The following is an 18,680-nucleotide window of genomic DNA, read 5'->3' on the forward strand; positions in this document are numbered from 1 at the left end:
ATAGATGTAAAGCGTAAAAGAAAAGTCATCTCTTCATGGTCTAAGTTTTTAAAAGGTCTTAGGAAACAATTCTATCCTTTAGGATACATGCAACAAGGTGTTATTGATTGGCAGCATCTAAGACAAGGTAAAGGGCAGAGTGTTTAGGAGTTTACTCAGGAGTTCAGAAAGAAAGCATTGGTGCTTGGTATTTCATTGGATACACGTGAAACTTTATTAAAATACATCGACAATTTACATTCATATTTGCAGCATACATTATTGATGTTTAATCCTTATGATTTTGATGAAGTGCGTGTTCAGGCCATACATATTGAATCAGGTGGCAAACCATTCAAGTTTTCATCGCAATCATCCAAAGAGTTGGAAGTCAAAGATTCCAATGACAGTAAGGGGAAGAACAATTCGAAGAGAAAGAAATGGGTGATAGCTCAGAAGGAAAGACCTACTTGTTCTCATTGCGATAGAATCGATCATGATGAATCTAAGAGTTGGAAACTTCATCCAGAATTTAAGCCCAAAAAGTTCCTTAAGGGGAAGGATGAAAAGAAGGCAATTGCAGCAATCCAGCAAGATCTAGGTTCAGATTCAGGTGATGGAAGGAGGATAACTGCTATGGTTACAATAGGTAAAACTTATGACACTGGTTCAAGTTCGAAAACTATTGCATCTTCATCAAACATAAATCCTTCAAATGAGAATAGAAGAGTTTAATTGTTTAACATAAGGATAACTTCTAAGCACACAAAGATAGATAAAATGTTTGACAGTGGATCATAGGTGAATTTAATATCTGAATATTTAGTTAAAATTTTGGGTTTGGAAACATGGAATCATCCAAGACCTTACCCATTAGGATGGCTAAATAAATCAACTCAAATAAAATTCACAAAACAGTGTTGATTAAGATCTTCCATTACAACTAATTACATTGATGAAGTGGAATTAGATGTGGTTCCAGTAGACATATGTGGAGTTGTCTTAGGAAGTCCTTATCTTTATGATCATGATGTAGTATTTTACAGGAGAGAGCATAAATATCACCTTAAGAAAGATGGGGTTGAATTTTTTGTCAGGGCACATAAAAGTAAAAATGACATGAATTTAGTTGTTGCTAATCAAATGAAGTGATTAATAAGTTCAAACAAAAGATTTGTAATCATGTGTGTAAAGGAAAAACATGTCTCAACTTAAACATAGTTTGAGCAAAGAGATAGAAACCCAAACATCTTCTCATAAGCAGGGAATACAACATGAATTACACTTTGTGCCTAAAGCTCCTCTTCCTAATGTCAGAATGAATCAAGTCAGTCCAAGTTTGGAAATTAACAGTTACAGGGATACAGGTCAATATTGGGGAAAGTCAGTATTAAATTTCTCTTATATTTTGTCACCATTTCATGTTTAGAACAATTTGGAAACCTCTTTTCAAGTGGAGAGGAAGCACATTTGTTTTCATATCAAAGCCTTTTCTAAAGCAGTGTCAAAGTATTTAAGGGAAACTTATGCATCAGGGGAAGTGCTAATCAATGGAAACATCATTTAATGAATAATGGAAAAGTGATTCAAACAAATCAACAACTAATTCAATACTTTCAAAGACAAACTAAGTTGCAGCAATTTTCACCTTACAGTTTGATGGGTTTATGGCAGCAAGTTCACTTAGTAATCAGGAAGCAAGAAAGTGTGTCAAGTCAAGTAGTTGGTTTGATGTTAAAAACATCTTTGATTGTCTCTATTATTCCGCAAAATAAATTGTTAATACATGTCAATAGTATTGAAAAATATCATGTAGAGATTGTTTTCAAAGATGATTATGAATCACTAACTCATGGTTCTTCATGGAAAGAAATCAATTGCCATGTTCATAACAGGTTGTTTGACCATCTTCGCAAGTTGTTCATACTGCAGATGGATGCAACAGGTCACCGACTCAAAATGTGCCATGGTCAGCATCATTAGGGTCATCACTTACAGGTGATTGATTGAATTTATTAGTACATCATTAGGTCAAGGTGGAAAGTGAGCGAGCTCTACCATCATCGACTATTTATTTAGTCAAAATTTTGTGGTCCAAAAGCTTTCAACTGGAGAGGATTGATCCAGGAGGATCTCGTCAGATCAGTTGCACAGGTTCATCATCAGTGTATAGTGTCGTCGTCACAATTCAATCCGGTGTTGTTCAGTTTCGATAGTGTTGTTAAGGTTCAGGTTGTTCAGGTGATGTTAATGGTTTTCATGGTAATGGGTTTGTATCTGGTTGTCGACAAGTGTTCATCGAGAGTTCCGCCAGGGTTGATCATCGACGTGGGTTTTGTCGTCCATTTACAAGGTTTGGTTGTCGTCATGTGACAAATGTTTCTAATGTCGCTCTGTGACATTAGGTGGTAAATGGGTTTTTTTTCTCTATTTGATGTAAATTCATAATGTAAAATCCTAAACCTAACCCTAATCCTAAACCTATCACATTACAAACTATGTGTTAAAATACCTACACACCTGAGTCTAAACCTATCGAACTTCACCACTATACAAATCTATGACATAAAACCCTAGAGCTAAAACTTATTCCAAAGTTTAAATAACCCTCGGCCTTGTTAAAATACAATAAAACATTGCGAATACCATAACACAATCTTAACCACGTGGGAGAAGAACGCGGGCAATGGTTACATGTGAACAAAGCATAAGTTAGCCGTCGGGTTAACAATTAACTATAAAAAATGGAAAACCGTAACTGCATCGAGAAACTGTGTTCATGTGAACGAGTTTGTAGTGAACCATAGCAGGGATAGCAGTCAGGTGGAGACCGTTGCGAAATAAACCGTCGGGGTATGTTAACCACCAAGTTTGGAAACCGCATGGGTTGGGATATGTGAACAAGTTGCAGGAACCGTTGGAGCACCATCAGCTGGCAGCGAAACCGTCGGTGCGCTAACCACAGTTATAACGACTGTGCACATGCGTTGTCAACATCATCCGCCCGATTAATAAGTCGCAAACAGTTTCAATTTAATATAATGTTATTTATGGGTTTTTTGTTAGACTTTTGTTAAACAAATTAATTCAATGACCTAGAAGACTATCCTACGTGTCAGTTCACAACTAGATCGAGACTCAAAACTCATCCAGAATGCAGATAATTCATCTCGAATTCATCCAAAGGAGGTTGGAGTGTATTTATAGGTCTTTTTAAAGGCATATTTTTCTCATTGAAGAGGATTAGAGTGATTTTGGTTTTTGTATGCAGATTCTAGAGGTTATAAGCAGTTTTGTTTTCAGTGTAACAAGAGCATCAGGAGTCAGAATTGGGAACCGTGATAGGTGTTGGAAAGCTGGTTCAGAAATCTATCCTTTGATAGTGACTAGAAGTGCATGTGTGCACATTCAATTTGTTCAAATATCATTGTAATAGACCTCTTATATTTCAATCCTAATAAATCGGTCACCCATCTTGAAGCAGAACTAGAGACGTGGTCCATCAGGGACTGTTACACTAAAATTTGTCACCATGACTATTTGCAGTCAGTATGGCTCCATCAATAACCATACTGTCCTCCTTGGTAAGTCTTATACCTCTGCTCCTCATGTCAAACTCCAAAAAAGAGAGAAAGCCTTCAAAAAATCAATATAACTCTGGTTCCGCACTTTCTCTTACTCTTACCTATGTGCACGCACCTCAAGTATATAATACCTGCGTACTTGTACGCTCTGTCTGTAAAGGGGTGGGTGCGTACCCCTGTAAAAGTCAAAAGGCGCAATTTTTACTTCAAAAAACTTACTTGCGATCGATTCTAGAGCATTCTAGAAGATGGTTTGACGTGGATTGAGCACCTCCAGATGGTTCATGCATCCCAATGAAAGAGGAACTTATCCCATGAAGAGGGGATCTATCCCTTTGAAAGAGGGGCTTATCCCATTGATGGTGGACCTGTTTAACTTCATCCAATGCATTATAAATATAGGCATTGGGCCAGAGGTAAGGGAGGTTGAAAGCTGAACATTCCTAAGGGTAGATGCTGCTGAAATTAGGACTCCCTTATAGAGCTTGAGAGGAGAGATCCCAATCCTTTCTTAGCTTCATTTGGAAGTGGGTGAGCTGATCAAAGTAGAGGAGAACTCTTGCTGGACCCTGGGAGGGACCTGCACAACACCAAGGCACTGGTTGTAAGGTTTCTTTTGTTTCCAATTAATACAATTAAGTTCATTTTTCTCAACAAGTTGTTATATATAATTTGTTTCATAAACTCCTTGGTCTTTATGATGAATATGTTTTATTATATGAGTTATTCAGGTGCTATGTAATCGTTTGCTTGTTTGTGTATGCAGGCTTCAAGGAGAGGAGCTCACCTGGATCGAAGAGGCTTGGCTGCTACAAACAGCGTTGGACTAAAGGTAAGCCTTAAACACCTGGTTGCTTTTATTTTAAATGAATATTTAGGGAAAGATAGTGCTTGATTGTTTTGTTTGTCACTAGAAATGCCTTAGTTTCTAGGGAGGTCGGTTTTGTCTGCAAAATTGACTCTTTCCGCATGACAAAATGGCGACTCCGCTGGGGAATCCATGGATTTGATTGATTTCTATTTTGATTGATACTTTGATTTGAGAAACGTTGATTGCTTTATAGTTTTTGACTGATTGACTGTAAATTTGGGTGGAATAGCTTAGGATTGAGTTAGTTTTTTATTTTTCTTGTTTTTTAGAGAAGTACGCACCCTCTGAGTTAAGCACAGTGCGTACCTGTACGCACTTCTTCTTTGCACACAGAGCGTGGCCGCGCCTGTGCAAACGGGCTGCCTACGTACCCTGTCAAAAGTTTAGAAAATTTCAATTTTTTCCTTTTTTACCTATTAGATCTTGTTTATAGTTTATTTATTGCTTCCCAGATCCACTGGTTACCTGTCAGAAGTTTTCATCCAGGCTTGTTTCATTAGCATCTGGGTTTTAGTGAAGTTCATAGAAATTCTAGCCCTAGGTTTGATTTTTGTATTGGTCTTGTAGTAACTCTGGCTTTAGAAGTTGTAGAAACCTTGGATTTCCCTGGTCTTTTCAGTCTTCTTAGGAGTTAGACCATTCGTAAAATCCACCTTTGTTTGAGAAATCTACCGTTGTGTTGTCTCTTTGCGGAATTTCGAGAAGGCTTGTTTGCTAAGCCGTGAATTTCATTCTTAAGAAAAAGAACAAGAGCTTTTTATTTTCGTTTTTGACTGATTTATAATTCTGCATGAATTAGTCCTTGGTTGAATTGTAACTGAGTAAAACAACCTGGAATTATATTTTGTAGGCTTTTACCTCATTAGATTTGCTTTTAGGTAAATTTCTCTTAGATTTTCATAGATCTTAAAATTGATTTTTGTTAAGTAGTTTTACATGCTTTGTTAAAATAGGAAAAATACAAAATCTCTTTTGAGGAAAGTTTGTTTTAGTAGCGTTTGAAGTCTTTGAAAAGAGAAAGGAAGTTTTCGTGAAATAATTAGTGGTCTTGTGTTGTGTGCTTTGGAAAAGATAAAGAGATTTTTTCTTTGATTTTCATTGCCAAGAAAGTTGTCTTTATAAATTTTGCATTCTCCAACTCTCTTAGCTAGGGAATTCATTGAAAAGGAAAGATTGTTTTGTTTTTCATCCTAGGTGCATCTTTTTAGTGGATTTGAGTCGAGTCTACACATCATAAGTTTCATCTCTGCTACCTTTTGTCCTAAAGAAAAGCCATAAAAATTAACGCTTAAAGTAAAATTCACTTAGTAACATTTTATTTCTAGGGCTCTGATACACCAACTTAGCTTAGCCTAGTGTCTTGGAGTAGGAGAGTAATTAACTCTCCAAGACAGTAAAAACAAACAAGTAGTTGAATCTTGTGGTAGGTAGAAATCCAATTGTTGCATTTATGCTCTGGGAAAGCTCCTCTTAAAGGAGAAGCACGAGATCGTGTCCGAACCAGTGTGGGAATCAATCCTTCCTCATTGGGAACGACGCCAGATATTCACGTATTAAAAACGGTAAACCTCAGATTAACCATTGTCGAGGAGCCTGGGGTCACTTGTTGGTAAACCTTGGATTATGTCAAGGAGCCTTCAAGGGGATTGAGCTTGCTACTCTGCCCTTGCGTGCGTATCGGATCGTAGACTGTTCCCCCAGGTGTATTTGTCTCAGTTGGTAGCCTTAGTGACCATATTCTTTAGGATTCTTCCTAAGGTGATGGTGGAGGGAAGATCCCACTGTACGTGGAGCAGACGTCGGCTAGACTCACTTGGATTTTCTGGGGCGTTCACTTCACTCGAGACAGTTAAAGTGGAGGAACTTGGTCCAGTCTATTCATTAAGCAGGTTGCCGGGGTAACTGTTCCAACCGCCATTTCTGTACAGAATTCTGCGAGGTTGGATTTCATCACCAACTAGTGTTTTCGGTCCGGAAAGTTACTGTTTGTGTGTGTTTGATCTCTAGATTCTTTAGGCGTGTGATTCAAATTTGTTTGGTTCTTTAGATACTTTAGGCGGTTTGCTTTGAGATTTTTCTTTGTTTGCGTGTGCAGTAGTTAAAAGCTTTTAGCTGTGGCTGAATTACCAAGACAGTCCCGTAGACTTCGGGGCCAGTCTCCTGAGGTTGTAACCATGGCTGATTTGTTGAGGAAGTCTCGTAGACTTCGGGGCCAACCTCCTGAAGAAGTCCCGAGTCATTACGAAGGTTTGAAAGTCCTCGTAACTCCTAGTGGCAGTAAATTTGGGTCACCTGAAGAAGGAGAGTCTTCATTGGTTGTACATCCTGATTACCAAGCTCTAGTAACAGGCTATAATCCTGAGTCTATTTCAGTTTCCGAACTTGCTGGTAGCTTTTCATCTGCCAGTGATATAGGTGAAGAACCTGAGATATCTGAACCTGTTACTCCAACATCGGGGTTTGTCTCTCCAACTTCTAGTGCTCCTAATTCACCTAGGGTAGAAAGAGTAATCACCGAAAATCTTCCTTTTGGTTTGATATCTATTGAAGAACTTGCTATGGAAGAAGAAATAGGCATCCCTATCCCTGAAAATCAACCTGTTATTGATCTAAGGGAGCGTGAATCAATTTTTTACAGTCCACCTAGAAGTACTACTTGGTATCCTTCTTTAACTAATTACTTGGACAACCCAGTGTTAAGTTTTTCACCACCTCGTGCTCCTTATCCACCTAGGGGTTTTTATACTCCCATAAATATGTCAGGTCAGTCGTCCATGTTTACTCAATCGCCTGAATCTTTTTTGTACGGTGGTCCTTCTGCTCCCTTTGGGTATCAGTCACTTTCTGGTACTTTTTCGGGAGCATCTCCTCAACCCATTGAACAAGGGTTATTCACTGGAAGCAATGGTGCAAAGCCGTTGAGCGTAGAAGACATTCTTATGATGTCAGGTTCTATTCCCAATTCTCAACCTCAAGGTGGCCAGTTACCGCCTGGGGGGCAACCTCAAGGTACACAATTTGCATCTGGGGGGCAACCTCAAGGACAGTACATGCCTACGTACAATACATTCCTCAAGGTCAGCCCCAGACTCAATATGTACCTCAGGGTCAACCCCAGTATCAATTTATACCTCAAGGTCAACCCCAGTATCAGTACATGCCTCAAGGGTATCTACCCCAAGGTCAGTACTCGAACCAAGGTTTCCAACCACCCCAAGGTCAATCTTATGTTCAAGGAACGGGAAATGTACCTTTCAATTCCTACCCTCAACCCGGTTTTGGATCTCAATATTCTCAACCTGTTATGGGTCAGTACCCCGGAATGAACATAGTGTGGGATCCATCGCAAATTCAACAGGGATTGCAACCAAATGTACAGTTGTCATCTCAAACTGGACAACCCTTAGTTTCTGGTTCACCCCAGCAACCATTCCAATCTAATATTCAAACTTCTGTACCTTCGGTAGTTTCTCAGTCAGGGCCTATTGCGCCTAGTACTCCATCTCAAATGACTGCTGCAACTACCGCAACATCTGTTCAATCTACCCCACCTACTTCTGGAGTATCGACAGCTCCAGTTTCTACTGTTCCTGTATCTACTCCTCAGACATCTTTACCACTGTCTGGATCCACGATTCAAACTACAGTTCAGATGCCTGTAGGACAACCTGGTTTAAGTACGGTTGTCACAAGTCAACCACAATTCATTTACCAACCGTACCAGGGACAGTACCAATTCGGTCCTGCTGTCCAGCAGCCAGTTTATCAGTATCAACCGTATCCTGGGTACACTTATCAACAACCTCAACAACCCCAGTACGGTCCGGTTAATCCTGGTTTTCCAGGAGGATACAATATCCCGAATGCGATTCCTATTCCTAGTTATCTTGGATATCCTCCTCCTGGGGCTGGTCTCATGACCCAGAGTTTTAGGGATCCTAATCGGTAGCTACCGTTTATCGCAACTTTGGACTTACCAGACTTGTCGCGCCTAACGAACGATCCAATTAATTATCTTCCGTTTTGGCCGCCAATGCCGACTAAGTTGCCCAGTGACATTCCCAAGTTCGAAGGTAAATCTGGAGAGGACCCGTCGAATCATGTGATGACTTACCACCTCTGGTGTGCGTATAATTCCATCTCGGATGATTCGATCCGCTTATGTCTTTTCCAGCGCACTCTCATTGGTCTTGCGGCCAAGTGGTATATTGAGTTACCACGGGCCTCCTTTTATAATTTTAGTCAGTTAGCTACCTCGTTTTTAACTCATTTCCAGTTGCCAGTATGATATGACAATGGCACGGAATTATTAACTTCGGTAAAACAATCAACATCCGCGTACATTTCAGATCATATTCATGAGTGGAGACGTCGACGACGTTTAGTGAAGGTATTTATTCCGGATCAAATCTTGGCTGAGTGGTTTGTAAAATCTTTGTTGCCAAGGATCACTGAAGATGTTGCTAAAGTCGGAGTTGTTACTGAGGAGCAAGTGATTGCTCAAGCACAGTACCTTGACTTTGTCTATACTCAGTCAGGTACGTTACACGAAAAGATCCCCGATCTTCCCAAGTCAAATCAAATCGCTGCATCTCCTTCGGGATCTCATGCCACTGATGGTATGATTGGTACGGTTAACACTAAAAGTAAGAAGAAGTCTTCTAAGAATTCTTCTCCTATCATAACCTTCCCTGATTCCCCGACAAGAGATTCTTCTGCAGAGGTTTCCGCCGATATTCACGCTATAGAATCATCTACGGCTAAATCAAAATCCGGTGGAAAGAAGAAAGGAAAGAAGAAGAATAAAGCAGACAAAACTCCAAAGGAGAAAACTGAAAAATCGGAAACCAATGACGAAAAACGCAAACCTCAATATCCTTTTCTTATTTGTGAAGAGGAACACTTTACAAGAGACTGCCCTCATCGAGCAGAGGTTGCGAAGATTGTCAAAGGTTCCCAAACTCCTGCTGTTTTGAAGGATCCATTTCCAAATCAAGATAGCAAGATGATAGGTTCTTCCTCGAGTGCCAATGAAGAACCCATATTGATGATGTCCCATGTAAGGATTGCGACTCGATCACAAGATTATGGTAGTAAAAGTCCTGTTGATGGCAAAGAAGCAGAATCTTCTCATTCTAATCCATCAACCTCAGCTCCTGGTTCCGATCCACTACAGATCGAGAAGCCTAATCCAGACTTAGTAATCAAACAGCCCGCCAAGGGTATACTTCGAAAGTCTGCTTTCAATCCACATGCGAGAGCGGCCCAGAATTATAACATTGTTGAGGACTTAGCTATTTCGCCCTCAGCAATGTCGGCTTTGGAAGCGCTGCAATCATGCCCAACACAGCGTAAATTACTTTTTTCGGCTATAGGAGCTGTTGATGTTCAGGACCCGAACCTAATAATCTTTGATCTAGAAAATAGTACATCGCGTTTGCCTCATCAAATGGCTTTCCAGATCCTAGTGATAGTCAAAAACAGGCCTATTCATCGGACTGTAATTGATGAGGGAGCTTCAACGTGTATTATTTCGATACAGTGTTGGAGATCGCTTGGTTCTCCTTCACTAAATCAATCCCCGACAATTCTTAAGGCCTTTGATGGCCGTGGGTTTCATCCTTTTGGTATTCTATAGGATTTGCCTATAGGGGTTGAAGGAAAAACCGTTAGTCTAGATGTGGAGGTGGTTGATGCCCCTCTAGACTACAACCTTCTCTTGGGTCGAAGTTGGTCTTACGCTATGACAACGGTCGTTTCGTCGGTCTTCCGAGTAATAAAGTTCCCACATAAAGGAAAGATCGTAACAATAGACCAGCTGGCTTACTTTTCATCCGACCCAGCCTCAGAGAGTATTCAGCATGTCGGTAAAACGACTATCCCATATAAGGATGTTGGAGTAGGATTAGTTAAAGATGTCGGTTTACTGGGAACTTTTCCTTTTCCTCCTATCAACACATCGTCTTCATTTGCATCCATTCATATGATTACATCAGACACCATTGTTTATGATGATCCTTGGATCGTCCCTTTAGAATCTGAGATAGACTCATTTGGTGATGCTATGCCTTTGAGTCCATATGAAATTGCCTATGAAGCCGTGCAGTCTTTTACCGACCCGCGTTCAACCAAGAACGACTTAATGAATGTGGTCTGTGAGGAATCACTTTTCACATCAAGCTCGGACTCGACTACGTTTCTTGAACTTGTTCACTCTGATGAGCAAATTCGCGAAATCCTATGTGTAGATGATTTACCATGGGAAGATCTCCATCATAGATCTTCTTTCTTGCCCGAGAATGATCGTTTTGAAAATGATTTCTCATCAATCTTTACAACTGAATATGTCAAGGAACCTCAGAATCCAGTGAAACATCCCGATTCCGAGTTAAATTTGGGAAACATCTCTTAAACTATTCCTATTGACATTTCGGTTAAGCCTGGAATTGTTGAGAACGTTCATATAGGTGCCTCGTGTACAGATGACGAAATTCAAACATACAAGGCCCTATTTCAAGAATTCTGTGACGTGTTTTCCTGGTCCTATGAGGAAATGCCAGGAATTGATCCTGCGATTGTCGTTCATGAGATCAAAACCTACCCGGATGCTAAACCCGTTCGGCAACGTTTGCGTCAGATTCACCCACGAAAAGTTGCTGCAATTAGAGCAGAAGTTGTGAAACTGTTGAAAGCAGGTTTCATTTATCTGATCCCGTTAACGGATTAGGTATCGAATATTGTTCCTGTGAATAAAAAGCAAGGAACAATAAGAATATGCATCGACTATAGGGATATTAATCGAGCCTGTCCAAAGGAAAATTACCCTACGCCCTATATCGATAAAATCATTGATGATTGTGCCAGCAGCAAAATATTTTCCTTTATGGACGGTTTTTCCGGTTACAATCAAATCAATCTTCTACCTGCCGATCAACCAAAAACGGCTTTCATTTGTCCATGGGGGACATTTGCTTATTGCAAATTACCTTTTCGCCTCAAGAATGCCGGAGAAACTTTTTAAAGGGCGATATCTTATGCGTTTCATGACATCAAGCACATTGTGCAACCTTATCTCGATGATTTGCCTGCTCATTCCTTACATCGAGCTGATCACCTTGTCCATTTACGAGCAATTTTTATGAGGTGTAGGCATTATCGAATTCGGTTGAATTCACACAAATATGTCTTCTGCATAGAAACGGGTCGATTGCTGGGGTTTGTTGTTTCAAAAGCCGGCATTCACGTCGATCCCTCAAAGGTCGAAGCTATCATCAATTTGCCTCCTCCTTCGAGTCTTCGCCAACTCCAAAGTTTGCAGGGGAAAGCAAACCTTTTACGACGATTCATTCCTAACTACGCCGAGGTCACTAAGGGTTTTACCCGGTTGTTGAAACAGAACACTTCATCCTATTGGGATGAGATAGCTCAGAAATCTTCTGATGCACTCAAACACGCATTGACCCATGCACCGTTGTTGCATCCTCCCAACTACAACCAGGACTACTTCTTATACCTCGTAGCTTCGCATTCCACTATTGGAATGGTGTTAGTCCAGGAAGATGAATTCGGAAGTGAAAATGTGATATATTACCTTAGTCACACGTTAAATCCAACTGAGCTAAAATACTCACATGTGGAGAAATTGGCATTGGCAGCCGTTCAAGCTGTCCAACGTTTTCGTCACTACATTTTACTTCGTAAAACTACAGTAATTTCATATTGCAACCCTATGATCTACATTTTGACTAAACAATTGCTAGGGGGAAAGTACTCTAAATGGATTGTTATCCTTTAGGAGTTCGACTTGGAATTCGAGAAATCTAAGTCTAAGAAATCTTTAGTTTTTGCGGAGTTAATGTGTGACTTCCCGCGTGCTGACACAGAAACTGTGGCAGAGGAGTTCATTGCGGATGAAGCTTTGTTTCTAATCAGCACTTTAGATCCGTGGTATGGGGATATCATCGTCTATCTCCAGACCCAAACCTTTCGGCTCTAAGTTTCAAAGTCGGAACGTCGGAAAATTCGATTCCAGTCCCAACAATACAAAATTATTGGAGATACTCTTTATCGCCGTGGGGCGGACTCTATTTTTCGACGTTTCTTAACTCACGAAGAGGCTGAAAGGGTTCTAAATGACTGTCACTCTGGAGCATGTGGCGGTCATATGTCTGGGTATGCCACAGCCCAAAAGATATTGCGCGCTGGCTACTTCTGGCCGTCCTTGTTTAAAGATTGTATTACTGCGGTCCGAAAATGCCACAACTGTCAAGTGTTTGATCGAAAGATGCGCGCTCCACCTGCTCCTCTCCACCCTATAATTGCCGTTGGTCCTTTTGCCAAATGGGGTATCGATTTTATTACATGTAACCCTCACTCGGCCGGGGGGCATGCGTATATCATCCTTGCGGTAGATTATTTTACTAAGTGGGCCAAGGCGATGCCTACATTCGAGGCAGACGGCAAGAAAGCTGCAATTTTCGTGTTCAATCATATAATTGCTAGGTTTGGTGTCCCACAAGCGATAATCACTGACCATGGGCGCCATTTTCGAAACGTTATGATGACAGAACTTACAGGCCAGCTTGGTTTGCGTCACGATAGTTCAACTCCTTATTATCCACAAGCGAATGGTCTGGTTGAGTCCATCAACAAAGTTTTAGTTATCATGATCCAACGAATCATTGGTATTCATCGGTCGAATTGGCACAACATGTTATTTTCAGTGCTTTGGGCGTACCGAACCTCAGTGAAAACATCAACAGGGTTCACTCCTTTCCAACTAGTTTATGGTTTGGAAGCTGTGCTACCCATTGAATGCGAAATCCCGTCACTGCAAATGGCCATCGAGTTACTCCCAGCTACTTCCGAAGAGGAGAAGCATTTGTTATACTTAGCTCAATTAGATGAGAATCGACGTGATGCTGCATTGGCAATCGAGACTCATGCAAAACGTATGAAAGCTCAGTATGATCGAAATGTGACCCCTCGAAATTTTTCGAAAGGAGACCTAGTGTTATTATATGATCAAGCTAATGATAAATTAGGTGCTGGAAAATTTGTTCCTATGTGGCATGGGCCCTATATTGTCAAGCGAAAGCTAGCAAAAGGGGCCTATGAGTTGGTAGACTTTGACGGGGACTCTTTAGGTAAACCCAGAAATGGTCTTTACTTGAAGAGGTATTATGCTTAAAAGAATGGGTATGGAGATTTTTAGTTAGGTTAGTTTTTCTTTCTAGCTGGTGTGTTTGTTAGTTTAGACAGTGTGCTTAGCCTAGAGAGTGTGTTTTCGTCGTTATTTCTGCTTATCTTGGTTTTACTCTTGATGTTGCAGATGTCGATGCCTCTCCAAACATACATTGGATTTGCTGATGGTGCTTGTCGTAGTACACGGAATATCTCTTCCGCAGCTTGGGTTATCTATTCGCCCTCTGACGAGTTAGTATCTATGCATGGGGTGAGCCTTGGTCAAACAACGAACAACATTGCCGAATACAGTGCAGTGATTGAGTTATTGTCTGAATCTATTTCATTTGGGATTCATAGTTTGATAGTGAGGTTAGATTCTGAACTCGTTGTATTACAGCTTAATAGAGTGTATGCCATTAGAAATCCAGTGTTATTAAGGTTATTTTTGAGAGTGCGTCTCTTGGAACATGAGTTTGATTACATTGAATATCAGCATATTCCAAGGTCTTTAAATACATTAGCAGATGCAATTGCTTCTCGAATGTTAAATAGACATTTGCAATAATCATACATGTAAATTTAAAACCATTCCATAACATGATTTACAAGATAAGCCGGTAATAATGATATATATATATATCTATAGGAGTGTGTCAAAAAAAAAACATCATCTTCGATCATAGGTTAAAAAACACCTTATGATCGGCAAAAATGATAAGTACAAAAAACCAAAAATGTCACATGTGTCTACAAAACAACCATCCAATCACTGGTGATGATCTCTATATGACACCACTGCACGGGCCACCCTACACAAGAACCTCCTAAAAGGTCCTGGGACCCCGACTACATAGCGTTGAAGCCTGATTGGAATGTCATCTATGGTAGTCTCCGATATATCTGCTGTAAGACGCTCCAGGTCACTTTCCAACTCAGCCAAAGTCTCTGTGGCCTCGTCCTGTGGGGCTGGTGCCGCTGCAACTGGTAGTCTCGTCTCGTAAGGCCGGAGATTGGCTGGACGTTGTGGGCCTACATCTGCATTTTGAAAGTTATTACTATCAGTTTTGAGACGATATAAAACAAACAAAAATAATAGATAGTTTAAAAACCTTGTGAAAAATGAATTACCTGTATCATCCCATTGTTCTCCCGGTGGAAGAACCATGTCCGGATCTCCACGAAAATCAACTCCGGCATAAGGAAAATCCTGTATAGAAAAGACCTGGTTTTCTAACCAGCGAAAGTACTCCGGAGTAAATCGGACAACCTCCGTTCCCTCATCAGGATGACGGGCCATAACCGCAACCCATCGCATCAATTTGGGCTCTCGGGGAAGCCCAACCTCAACAGTGAGCTGCTGTGGGATCAGCATCGAAACCCTCTCTAAGACAAAACTCACAACTAAAGCCCCATAACCAAAGGTCTTTAGCTGTCCGTTTTTGGCTCTAGTCAGTTGGCCTTTTACATTGGCCAACACATCATCACACCAGTTGAAAATGTTACCTCGATAGCAATCAATTGCCATCCGCATCTGGGATCCAGTGGCAATGTGTAAAGCGGCAGCCCCGCAAAGTCTGGTAACTGTAAAGGCAATCACCATAAGTTCAGGACGGGATATAGTTTTGATGTCTATCCCCTTCTCATGAGACTGAGTGTTACACCACTCTAGTCGGAGACTAGTGACAGACTGGCCACCTAGCCTAGTCCCAAACAGAGTCAAGTGTTCGCCTCTCTTGGGAAAACCAGTGAGAAAGTAGATATCTGCCGGCTCCATCTCAAGCTGGTGCCCTCCAATATAAAAACACTGGTCCTGAACGTTCCATCTTTCTACCAGCCACTCTAGAAAGCTCACTTGGGCCCTCATGCCAGGTATGGCCCAATATTTATAAAGGCCGCATGCCTTCAAAGCATCAATTGACGGTTGATGATTAATGGCGGCCAAATCAGCATCTCCGTGCTCTCTCTCGCGCCAATCAAGCATGGTGAACAATCTACACACCAGAAAACATCCATTAGATTCCATGAAATCAAAAAAATTCGGTCCATTTTGGAGAATTTAGGGTTTAAAAACTTGTTGCGCGTGGTACGCACCCCGCCTTTAGGAACAGAGCGTGGGTACGCAGGGTCCCTGAAGGTAGGGTGCGTGCCCCTGACATTTTTCCAACTGAGAAAATGTCGGGGTACGCGGGTCCCTACTGTGGCGCCCGCGTACCCCGAGAGGCAGTTTTTGAAACCATAAAACCTCCCAAAAATGAAATCTGGGGCCTAAAAAAGAATTCTAAACGGATGAAATTGAAGAGGAGGATGTTGTAGATTACCTGGAAGATACGGCGTTCGATTTCGACGGTCGGATTCTCCGCAATGTCCACGGGAAGTTTCTTGCCAAAAGCCCTTTTTCTCTCCTCAAACAGTAAAATGGTAAAAATGAATTGGTAAAAGCCCTTTTTATAGGTTTTTTGGGTAAATAAATGGTAAATTTGTTCATTTTTCACCATGAAAAGGTATTTTTCAAAGTATTTTTATCTATCTTCAACAGGTATGAGTAATGTGTTGGTTTTTGTGCAGGATAAAGGATTTTCAGGGAAAATTGTCATTTTCTTACAAACAAAAACATCAGAGTCATCTTTAAGCTCTTTTCTGACTCCTAAAATGTGAAAAGATTGCCGAGTTTTATTTTTAGCTCGTTAAAACGGAATTAAAAAGACGGTCCTCTTACAGCCCTTTTCTGACCGTAAAAAAATGAAAAGATTGCCGGATTTTTGTCGTTTCAAATTCGATATTGGAAATAAAACGACGTGTCCTTGATCGCTTTTTACTTTTCAGATCAGAGACACTAATCATGAAAGTACTCCTTGGTCGTAAAGATCAAGCGGTTCTCTCAAGTATTATTTTATACTTTTTCGGGCTTGGGAGACACAAATTTACGAAAAAGGTCAACCCTGGAGTCTTCTTAAGTTTTTTCAGACTCTCTAAAATTGAAAAACGTCGAGTTTCTCCTATACTGGACTCGTTAAAATTTCACAGTAAAGGACCTGTTCGATTACAAACAGGAACGGACCACTCCTTCTTAGGGTTCGAATCTAAACTAAGTTGGACTCATCCGAAGGATGAGCTTATAATCAAGAAAATGTTATCCTCCTCAAGCTTGTAAAAAATAAAGAGGTACTTGCCAGAAATGGTGGGGGAAAAGAGAGGAAAATGAGCCTATTTGTTATACTCTGTCTCGAAAAAACCTTATCGCCACTCTTGAACACGACACTTTTCATTCACCTGGGTTGGGAAATCCTTTGCCTAATAGTTTATCAAACCACATTGAAAGTCTTCAGCCGGTTTCTGGGTATTAACTTTGGGTCAATTGTCACCAAGCCATCTGTTGTGTCGTTATGTGTTCAAGAGGTCACTGCAAATAAACCATTCATCTGCAAAATATATGTCATCCATCTTGACCATCCCTGAGTCAGTCCTTACAGCTACATTTCTTCAACTTGATCTATGATTTCGTGTTGTGGGCTTGCCTGCAACGGATCGCTTTCTATCGACATCAGCACATTATCTAGAAAGATGATCTAGGAATCATTAGTACCTTGGGATCTGCATGCCTCAATGGCAGGTTTCTCCCTTTGACGACAATTTACATCATTGACTTTCGATCGAAGGATTTCGTGACATGTTCGACATCAACACATCTATTCACATCTCATGGATTGTACTGAGTACTTTGAGAGCCATTTACATCACTAGTGGTTTCTCTCACACTTGTTAACAGTTTACATCATTGACTGGTAATCAAGTGGTTTCTACCATGTTCGACATCAACTCATTTATTCGCATGGATAGAATCGTACTATTTCGGGAAGCAGAAATGAAGACCCTGGATCTAGTTTCCGCCATCCAGGCTGCGAGGAGTTTTGTATTCATCATACAGTAGACTAATCATAAACAGATGGCTGCGTCCATACTGTGCCTACATGTGTCTATGATTATGATGTATTGCGAAATCATTCCTATATCAGAGCAGTAGTTAGTTTGTTAGTTAAGTTTTTGATCTGAGCATGGGAATGCCTACCTCAGCGATGATATGATCTCATATATGTATTTTGTGTTTAATATTTGCAGGTTCCGACTGGGCTCTCCACAAGATAATCCTCGAAATGATAAACTGCTTCACCCTTCCTAGATGATATAAAACCCTAATCTACTACAGACCTCGCACTTTAGGGGGCAATCTGTTACACTAAAATTTGTCACCATGACTATTTGCAGTCAGTATGGCTCCATCAATAACCATACTGTCCTCCTTGGCAAGTCTTATACCTCTGCTCCTCATGTCAAACTCCAAAAAAGAGATAAAGCCTTTAAAAAATCAATATAACTCTGGTTCCGCACTTTCTCTTACTCTTACCTGCGTGCACGCACCTCAAGTATATAATACCTGCGTACTTGTACGCTCTGTCTGTAAAGGGGTGGGTGCGTACCCCTGTAAAAGTCAAAAGGCGCAAGTTTTACTTCAAAAAACTTACTTGCGATCGATTCTAGAGCATTCTAGAAGATGGTTTGACATGGATTGAGCGCCTCCAGATGGTTCATGCATCCCAATGAAAGAGGAACTTATCCCATGAAGATGGGAGCTATCCCTTTGAAAGAGGGGCTTATCCCATTGATGGTGGACCTGTTTAACTTCCTCCAAGGCATTATAAATACAGGCATTGGGCCAGAGGTAAGGGAGGTTGAAAGCTGAACATTCCTAAGGGTAGATGCTGCTGAAATTAGGACTCCCTTTTAAAGCTTGAGAGGAGAGATCCCAATCCTTTCTTAGCTTCATTTGGAAGAGGGTGAGCTGATCAAAGTAGAGGAGAACTCTTGCTGGACCCTGGGAGGGACCTGCACAACACTAAGGCACTGGTTGTAAGGTTTCTTTTGTTTCCAATTAATACAATTAAGTTCATTTTTCTCAACAAGTTGTTATATATAATTTGTTTCATAAACTCCTTGGTCTTTATGATGAATATGTTTTATTATATGAGTTATTCAGGTGCTATGTAATCGTTTGCTTGTTTGTG

Source organism: Pinus tabuliformis, chromosome 5_2, assembly GCF_031772625.1.
Source record: "Pinus tabuliformis cultivar Carrire ecotype Pingquan chromosome 5_2, CPIR1, whole genome shotgun sequence".
NCBI lineage: Eukaryota > Viridiplantae > Streptophyta > Pinopsida > Pinales > Pinaceae > Pinus > Pinus tabuliformis.